Here is a 10,573-nt window from a genome sequence, read left to right as displayed (position 1 = left end):
TATATATATATACATACATATACATATCACAAGTGATTTGATATTAAAACAAAAGGATTGGCATAAAGTCAGGCAAATATTTCAAGAAATAACCTAAAAATAAAAAGAAAAAACAAAATTAGAATTGAAAAACTATTCTCTCTAATATACAGTAGTTATTAGTGCAAAATAAATCAAATTTATAAACTAAACGCTTATAAATACGCCACATTGAATTATGATGAAACTAAGAAAGCATTTCTCTTAAAACATCAAAAACGAAAGGTTCGTCGAACACGGTTGTCGAACCCGGTTGTCAAACGGTTTGAAGAGGTGGAGTCAGTCAAAATGCATAAGGTTTGTGGACAATGAAGCCTCGCCCACAAATGTCTAGCAAAAACAGACTTTCTTCGACCCGTTCGACAAACGTGTTCGACAACCTAATGGGTTCACACGTTCGAACATCACTTCAAAAAGTTATCTGTCGAACAGTGTTTGACGAACCATTCGAACGTGTAAACCCGCCTTTAGGTGAAATAAGGTTTGATTTACCCTTGAAATGAACAATAAATATGAAGATGTAGAATCGGGAATATGTATATATTTACAAAATAGTCTTATTATATCATTGAATATCGGAAACAGTTTAATTATTGCAATGGAATAAACTTAATTGTTATTTAAACAAGGAAAATGGTATAACGGTTTCCCCAAAGACATTAGAAATGAGTTCAATAATGACAGTCCTTAACACCGTATTATAAAATTATGTACTGTAATTAATTCCCTTCAAGGGGATTACTTTTATTCATTACCTATGATGTATTTCAAATTAACTAAACCGTCATTTTGAACGGAAAAATAAGACACAGAGGCAAATCTTATAGTTCAATCTGACGACCAATGCTAGGCTTATGTTTTCATGCACTATGCAATCGTAAATGTAAGTATAAAAGGATTAATTACATGTTTTCCATATCATTTGAATAAAACTGATTTGGTGATATAATAGGAGCGGCCCTATTACAAAGACTGCCTAAAGTAGGCCTAGGCCTAAGGCCTGTCTCTTATCTATGGGAGGTATTAGTTTTGTCATGCAAAGCACATAATTATGCAGTGTATCAAAAATAGATATTCACCATTTATATCATATAGACTTAATGGAAAAGTAAATAAATTCATACAATAATATCAAATGAGGCATTCTTTACGTTGTATATATCAATTTTAGTCAACATCTCCAAACACAATGATGTGTGAAACCGAATTGGCGTTCGTTATATGAAATTGACTTTTAAGGCTATGTTCATACCATCAATTTTCAACTAAAATTTATGTTAACAGAGAATATTACATTCACATATCAATTTTTAGCTAAAAGTTGGTAGAGAATAAAACATATTGGATTTATCAATTAACTGATCAGTTATAACTTCCATCAGCTCCCATTCGCCAAAAACCAAAATATGAGTTAAAAAAACCCACAATATTTCGTCATATATTACATACACTCATATGATTACCATTCCAAAATTACAACAGGATTATCTATATTACATAGTGACAATGATACAATATTTACAGAATACATTTTAAGTAAAATTGAAGGGTGAAATGACTTGGCCTACCTTCTGCAAAGCTGAATCCAAAGAAAACAGAATTATCCAAAATCCAGGTTTTCAAATGACCATATATCCAACGGACGATATCCACCTGACCTTATCCTTTAAGGACACGCGAGGAAAAGGACTGTTCATATCCTATTCCAAGGACAATGAAGGAAAGAATAGGAGAGAAAAAAAAAAACACGATCACTTAAAAAACGTAAACATAGAAAGGTCGATGAAATTCCCGCGCTCTTCCGGTAGCGCCGTGTCCTTTACAACGGCTCACGGGAAGTGTTGCATTTAGCCACTTTAAAACCGACAATGGCGCCCGTGAGCTTGTGTCTTTATTCGTAATATTTATTTTGCGGTTTGATATTACGTGAAAGAAGTAATTAAAGTGATTTTCATGTTAATGATAAAGGAGATGCTCTTTATATGTCACTTTATGCTCTTTATTAGAGCAAAAATCAACAATTTGATTGCATCCGAAGAGACTGGCCGTGTGCGTGTGTGTGAGTGTGTGTTGAAACTATTGTCTTTTGAGAACAATATTACCAACTTTAGCTACCCAAGGAAGTAATTAAAGTGATTTTAATGTTAATGTAAAGGAGATTCTCTTTATATGTCACTTTATGTTCTTTATTAGAGCAAAAATTAACAATTTGATTGCGTCCGAAGAGACTGGCCGTGTGCGTGTATGTGTGAGTGTGTGTTGAAACTACTGTCTTTTGAGAACAATATTACCAAATTTAGCTACCCAAGGAAGTAATTAAAGTGATTTTAACGTTAATGATAAAGGTGATTCTCTTTATATGTCACTTTAGGTTCTTTATTAGAGCAATAATTAACCATTTGAATACGTTCGGAATACTGACCGTGTGCGTGTGTGTGTGTGTGTGTGTGTGTGTGTTAAAACTGTAGTCTTTTGAGAACAACATTACCAAATTAAGCTATCAAGGCTCAAGAATGGATGTTATAAATTTCTGTTATTATGGTAATAGTTTAATATTATCTCTAGAAAATAATTAAAGTAACTTTAATGTTAATAGTAAAAGAGGTACTCTAAACTTTAGGTTCTTAGTAAGAGAAAAATTAACCATTTTCTTGTTAAAACATTTGCCTTTTAAGAACATATTATCAAACCAGCTAAAAAAGGCTCGAGAATAGAGCTGTTGTAATTTTCTTTTATTATGGTAATTCATCGGTTTCTATGGAAAAGTTTATATAGTATTTTGTTGGATAAGACATTGTCTTGTGTTTCCAGCGGTGTTGCCATAAAGGCTTCGTCGGAAACGTGGCATCGCCGTAATTTCAAAGGCAAGACTCGACGTTTTGCCATAAAGGCTTCGTCGGAAACGTGGCTTCGCCGTAATTTCAAAGGCAAGACTCGACGTTTTGCCATAAAGGCTTCGTCGGAAACGTGGCATCGCCGTAATTTCAAAGGCAAGACTCGACGTTTTGCCATAAAGGCTTCGTCGGAAACGTGGCATCGCCGTAATTTCAAAGGCAAGACTCGACGTTTTGCCATAAAGGCTTCGTCGGAAACGTGGCTTCGCCGTAATTTCAAAGGCAAGACTCGACGTTTTGCCATAAAGGCTTCGTCGGAAACGTGGCTTCGCCGTAATTTCAAAGGCAAGACTCGACGTTTTGCCATAAAGGCTTCGTCGGAAACGTGGCATCGCCGTAATTTCAAAGGCAAGACTCGACGTTTTGCCATAAAGGCTTCGTCGGAAACGTGGCTTCGCCGTAATTTCAAAGGCAAGACTCGACGTTTTGCCATAAAGGCTTCGTCGGAAACGTGGCAACGCCGTAATTTCAAAGGCAAGACTCGATGATTGTACCAGTTTTTATTATTTCATTTTTTCTATTGTTAATTCTTTTGATAACACAGTTATGTGAGACCTTTACTCTGATTGAATGGTCTTGTAGTTTATCGTGTATACACAAACATACAGATATTTGTATACTGAAATACACATTTATGTATAGGCCTATATATACACGTGTATATATGTGTCTGTATATATATCCACTGAATAGATAAACTTATACATCACCTACAAGGATGTAAATAGCTGATACATTATAAGTTTCTATTCATTAAAAAATGCAATAGGCCTATATATACCCGTTTGTATGTAGCTAATGCGTTTGTCTATGTATATAACCACTAAATAGATGAACTTATACATCACCTACAAGGATATAAATAGCTGATACATTATAAGTTCCATATTCACTAAAAAATATAAATATAAGTCCACCTGACAGTTGTTGTTATAGCTAGTGAGTTTAGCCTAATGGAAGTGCTGTAAACGTTATAGATGCTGTACAGTGAGTGCAAATGGTGGATTAGCCAGTGATTTTAACCATGTGGAGGTCCTATAAACATTTTAGTGTTTTTATGATAAGTGTAAGTGGGAGTGAAGACAGTAAATATTATTCCACTAGACACAGCAGGAGTCGATGGACGAAAAATCAAGACCGTTGATAAACTGGGATCTGCTCTTTTCAAAAATGAAATCGACTTTTAATATGATAATCACACCTTAGCCCCTTACCACCGCCTCTCATATGATTTAACGAAATAAGCTTTTCGGGTTTAAACTTTTAAGGTAATTACCTTAGTTTGAGGTAATGTGCATGGTTTTAAGGTAATTTGAACGGTTTCAAGGTAATTTCGGTTTTACTAGCTTCAAGTTTAAGGAAATTGGGAGAGGTTTTAGGTAATCTAAGGTAAAAATCAAGTTTGAACCCGAATTCAGACTCCTTCGTAGTCTTGCTTTGAGCGTGTGTGAATGATTGCACTTTACTTCATAATAGTAAGGTCTCTCTCTCTCTCTCTCTCTCTCTCTCTCTCTCTCTCTCTCTCTCTCTCTCTCTCTCTCTCTGTAAAATTCATTTTGACTAGACATAATTGAATACTTAAGTTCTGGAACTTGTATATCATTGTGTATATTTATACATATGCATGTATGAACTGGCACAGAAACACCACAAAAAGACGCAAGTGGAGGGACATGTCTGAGGCCTTTGTTTTGCACTGGACTAGTAACGGCTGATGATGATGTATAAATAGAAGAAAAAGACTCAATAATTTACCATATATAGCCACACATTTAACACACACACACACACACACACACACACACACACACACACACACACACATATATATATATATATATATATATATATATATATATATATATATATATATATATATATATATTTATATATGTATACTTCATATATATATATATATATATATATATATATATATATATATATATATATATATATATATATATATAATGTCCTTGTATGAGTGGGTCCATTAAAATTTCATTTCAAATCAAGAATAATTGAGATTTCAAAAATGTATAATGGAAGTTTCCTCTTTCATTATCGAGTGAAAAAAAAGTAGAAATAATTATCAGTTGCGTCAAGGTTGCACGATGCTTGGCGTCAGACAGGTAAGTAATTAGTAGGACAGCCTCACCTGGGAAAGATTAGAAGGACTTGCCACAGCCGCCCCCTCCCCTCACCCACCACCTCTTGTCAGACTGGGGCTCGAGTGCCGCTCTTCTTTAGTTTCTTTGGTCGCTGTAACCTCACCAAATGAGCTAAGGATGCTGGGTTTGGGGGAGCCTATAGGTCTATCTACTGAGTCATCAGCAGCCATTGCCTGGCCCTCCTTGGTCCTAGGTTGGGTGGAGAGAGGGCTTGGGCGCTGATCATATGTATATATGGTTAGTCTCTAGGGTATCTCGAATTTCTTGGTATTTTTAGTTGCTGCAACCTCACCATCCTTGTGAGCTAAGGAATGTGGGTTTGGGGGAGCCTATAGGTCTATCTGCTGAGTCATCAGCAGCAATTGCCTGACCCTCCTTGGTCCTAGCTTGGGTAAAGAGGCGGCTGGGGCGGTGATCATATGTATATATGGTCAGTCTTAAGGTTATCTCTAGGTCCATAGTTTCTTTGGTCGTTGTAACCTCACCATCCTTGTGAGCTAAGGATTGTTGGGTTGGGGGAGCCTATAGGTCTATCTGCTGAGTCATCAGCAGCCATTGCCTGGCCCTCCTTAGTCCTAGCTTGGGTGGAGAGGAGGCTTGGGCGGTGATCATATGTATATATGTCTCTAGGGCATTGTCCTGCTTGATAGGGCAATATCACTGTCCCTTGCCTCTGCCATTCATGAGTGGCATTTAAAACCTTTAAGCAGGTCACCTAGTATTTCTAACACAGATCCCCACAATAGTTACCCACAACCACAGCATCCACAGCAACCATCCACAATAACAGTTCACCTACGATTTCTATAGCATAACCCCACAATACTTACCCACAACCACTTACCCACAGTAATCCACATCAGCCAACCACAACAATAGGTCACCTAAGATTTCTACCCCATAACCCCACAGTATTTTCCCACAAGTACTCACCCACAGTATCTACACCAGCCACCCACGACAACAGGTTAACTTCGATTTCCAACCCACAACCCCACACCAATTATCCACACCCACAGTATCCACAGCACCCACCCACAACAACAGGTTAACTTCGATTTCCAACCCACAACCCCATACCAATTATCCACACCCACAGTATCCACAGCACCCACCCACAACAACAGGTCAACTACGATTTCCAACCCACAACCCCACACCAATTATCCACACCCACAGTATCCACAGCACCCACCCACAACAACAGGTCAACTTCGATTTCCAACCCACAACCCCACACCAATTATCCACACCCACAGTATCCACAGCACCCACCCACAACAACAGGTCAACTTCGATTTCCAACCCACAACCCCACACCAATTATCCACACCCACAGTATCCACAGCACCCACCCACATCAACAGGCCAACTTCGATTTCCAACCCACAACCCCACACCAATTATCCACACCCACAGTATCCACAGCACCCACCCACAACAACAGGTCAACTTCGATTTCCAACCCACAACCCCACACCAATTATCCACACCCACAGTATCCACAGCACCCACCCACATCAACAGGCCAACTTCGATTTCCAACCCACAACCCCACACCAATTATCCACACCCACAGTATCCACAGCACCCACCCACAACAACAGGTCAACTTCGATTTCCAACCCACAACCCCGCACCAATTATCCACACCCACAGTATCCACAGCACCCACCCACAACAACAGGTCAACTTCGATTTCCAACCCACAACCCCATACCAATTATCCACACCCACAGTATCCACAGCACCCACCCACAACAACAGGTCAACTTCGATTTCCAACCCACAACCCCACACCAATTATCCACACCCACAGTATCCACAGCACCCACCCACATCAACAGGCCAACTTCGATTTCCAACCCACAACCCCACACCAATTATCCACACCCACAGTATCCACAGCACCCACCCACAACAACAGGTCAACTACGATTTCCAACGCACATCCCCCACAGCACTCACCCACAACGTTCTAACCCACATCGGCTCACTCACACCGTTCTCACCCAACCCACTTAAGTCCCTGGAGTTCTTGAAGGAGATACATGAAATGCATTCTCAGTATATTTACTTCCATTTCTCTTAAGATATGTTCAAGTCAAGAGAGACAGTTCAAATTAACCAAATTAAGATAGCAATTTCAAAATTTAATTTGATAAAAGGCAACTAAATTTACAATTAACATTATATTGATTGTAAATTTAGTTGCCTTTTATCAAATTAAATTTTGAAATTGCTATTTTAATTTGAACTTTCTCTCTTGACTTGACTTAAGAGAAACTTGTTTTTAAAGAGATTTCATATCTATGTACTCGAGAGTCTTATCTTTCTTAGTCTATTGTACGATGTATTTTCAGATATTTCCATCTTCATCATGAACTTCCTTAATCAATTTCCTCGAAATTTCATCAGGTTCAGAAAGCAGCATTAAGACCAACCTCAAACTTCAACATAATTTCCGCATCCTCAGCGGGATTCGAACCCGCGGCCTCTGGATTAGAAGTCCAGCGCGCTATCCACTGCGCCATGAGGACAGCTTATCACCTGAAGTTAAACCGTTTTTGTTCTCCAGGATTTTATTTAAAATAGATTTGATAAATATTTCAATTCCATGTATTTCACACCCATATATACATGTGAATACCTACACACCACTCACCTACACACACACACACACACACTGCTGGACTGGGGTTTGAGCCCCGCTCAAACTCGAAAGTTTTTTGTAGTGTCTGCAACTCCACCATCCCCGTCAGCTAAGGATAGATTTTTTGGGGGGTGCATATAGGTCTACCTGCTGAGTCATCAACAGCCATTGCCTGGTCCTCTATGGTCCTAGCTTGAGTGGAGAGGGGCTTGTGCGCTAATCGTTAATATATCTGGTCAGTCTCAAGGGCACTGACTTTCTAAGGTATTGTTACTGTCCCTTACCTCTGCCATTCATGAGCGACCTTTAAACCTTTAAGAGTAGTTCTTTTAGGGAACCATAATTGTTATAGGAATATATCTGGTGTTCCTCAATGTAGAGTTCTGTGTCTTTTATATACCCACTGAAAACAAGCTTGTTGCTAGTACAGGTGATTCTAGTCTCTTTGCTCTAATTCCATCTGACATTTAATTGTTGAATCCCTTAACAGAGATCTAGCTAAGATTATTACGTGGTGCTAATTATAGAGTAAGAAGTTGAACCCTAACAAAACTCAAAGTAGTTCAAGGTCAGTGACTCCTCAACAGTATCCAGATCTTTGTTCGTTCAATGTCCTCTGAAGCATAATATCTGGTGCTCTTTTAACTCTATATAAGATTCCCCAGTTCTAATTTTGCTTAATCCTGTTATATCCCAATTTATTTATTTCAGTTTTTCTAGTAACATAGCAAGATCTTCTACCCTAGAAAAAGGTCCTGACATTGTATGTTGCAAGGTTCAGTTTCCAAAGGTGGCCTGATCTAGTAGAGAGATTTTTAGTAACCCCTGCAGTGGGATGTACCTGTCTGCCACCTTGGGCTATTGTTTTACTGAAACTGGGGAACCAATAGAGAAAACTTGAAAATTTAAAATACCTGTTCGCCTCACACCTTTGTGTACCTCACCACAGTTGGGTAGCATACCAGAGTTTCCTAATAATTGATTTAATTATGTCAATTCTATAACCATCCGTGAGAAACTTCCTTCTAGTTGTGCTTTATCATAAGTCAACAGACTATCACCATAAACACCAGAAGTCAACAAATAGCCGAATTGGTATAATTTCCGCATCCCCAGCGGGATTCGAACCCGCGGCCTCTGGATTAGAAGTCCAGCACGCTATCCACTGCGCCATGACGACAGCTTATTAACAACGGAAAGATTATCATTCAAATCAACCCTTTTTTGTTACCCAGGATTTTATTTAAAGTCGATTTTAGAAATATTTTAATTCCATGAATTTCACACCCACATATACATATGAATACCTGGATTCGGGTTTGAGCCCCGCTCAAGCTCGAAAGTTTCTTGTAGTGTCTGCTACCTCACCATTCCCTGTAAACTGAGGAGGTTTTTTGTGCTGAGGGGAGTATATAAGTCTACCTGCTAAGTCCTCAGCTGCCATTGCCTGGTCTTCTATGGTCCTAGCTTTGGTGGAGGGGAGCTTGAGTGCTAATAATAAATATATATGGCGTCTCTAGGGTATTGATCTGCTAAGGCATTGTCCCTTGCCTCTGTCATTCATGGGTGACCTTTAAACCTTTAAGAGTAGTTCTTATAGGGAACCATAATTGTTATAGGAATATATCTGGTGTTCCTCAGTGTAGAATTCTGTGTCTTTTATATACCCATTGAAAACAAGCTTGTTACTTGTACAGATGATGCAAGTTTCCTTGTGCTAATTCCATCTGAATGTTGAATCTAATTGTTGAATCCCTTAACAGAGATCTAGCTAAGATCAGTACATGGTGCTAATTATAGAGGAAGAAGTTGAACCCTAACAAAACTCAAAGTAAGTAGATCAAGGAAAGTGGCTCCTCAACACTATCCACTTATTTGTTCCTTTCAAATCCTCTGAAGTATTATATAAGGCCATCTATTAACTCTATGTAAGATTCCCCAGTTCTAATTTTGCTTAATCTATTATATCCCAATTTATATCTTCCAGCTCTTTTAGTAACACAGCAAGATCTTCTTCCCTAGAAAAAGGGTCCTGACGTTATACGTTGCAAGGTTCAGTTTCCAAAGGTGACCAGCTCTAGTCCAGAGATTTTTACCAATCACTGCAGTAGGATGTACCTGTCCGCCACCTTGGGCTGTTGTTTTACTGTCATTGGGATAAGCTGGATTAAGAAAAAGACTAACGTGGAAGTTCTACAAAAGACTAATATCGAAAAAAGATTACTTGACATTTTGGATGAAAGAAAACTAACTTTTATTAGACACCAGGTTCGGAAACACAATACTGTGGAAAGAATGCTACTAATTGGATCAGTCTACGGTACAAGAACGAGAGGAAGGCCTAAAACTAGATTGAGTGACAATATCAAGGAGATGTGCGGGCTAACGATGGTGGAGTTGGAAAGGAAGGCTCAAGACCGGAATGAATGGAGATGTTTTGTGCAGAGGGCCATGGCCGTTCGACATCGAACACCCCGTACTTGATGATGATGAGGGACTAATAGAGAAACACTTGAAAATTTAAAATACCTGTTCGGCTCACACCTTTGTGTACCTCACCACAGTTGGGTAGCATACCAGAGTTTCCTAATAACTGATTTAATTATGTCAATTCTATAACTATCCGTGAGAAATTTACTTCTAGTTGTGCTCTATCATAAGTCAACAGACTATCACCATAAACACCGGAAGTAAACAGCTAGCCGAATTGGTATAATTTCCGCATCCTGATTAACAAGGGTGAGATTATCATTCAAATCAACCCTTTTTTGTTACCCACGATTTTATTCAAAATCGATTATAGAAATATCTTAATTCCA

At 38.6% G+C, this 10,573-nt stretch overlaps 2 non-coding genes across 2 annotated transcripts; both read right to left on the bottom strand.

Moving 5' to 3' along the window:
- Positions 1-7,568: 7,568 nt before the first annotated feature.
- TRNAR-UCU (transfer RNA arginine (anticodon UCU)) lies at positions 7,569-7,641 on the bottom strand. The gene has a single exon. It is a non-coding gene; the product is annotated as a tRNA-Arg (tRNA).
- Positions 7,642-8,861: 1,220 nt separating this feature from the next.
- TRNAR-UCU (transfer RNA arginine (anticodon UCU)) lies at positions 8,862-8,934 on the bottom strand. Its single transcript has one exon. It is a non-coding gene; the product is annotated as a tRNA-Arg (tRNA).
- Positions 8,935-10,573: the final 1,639 nt, after the last annotated feature.

This window comes from Palaemon carinicauda, chromosome 6 (assembly GCF_036898095.1).
Source record: "Palaemon carinicauda isolate YSFRI2023 chromosome 6, ASM3689809v2, whole genome shotgun sequence".
NCBI lineage: Eukaryota > Metazoa > Arthropoda > Malacostraca > Decapoda > Palaemonidae > Palaemon > Palaemon carinicauda.
Note: the sequence above shows the minus strand (reverse complement) of the source record. Positions and strands in the feature narration are given on the sequence as shown.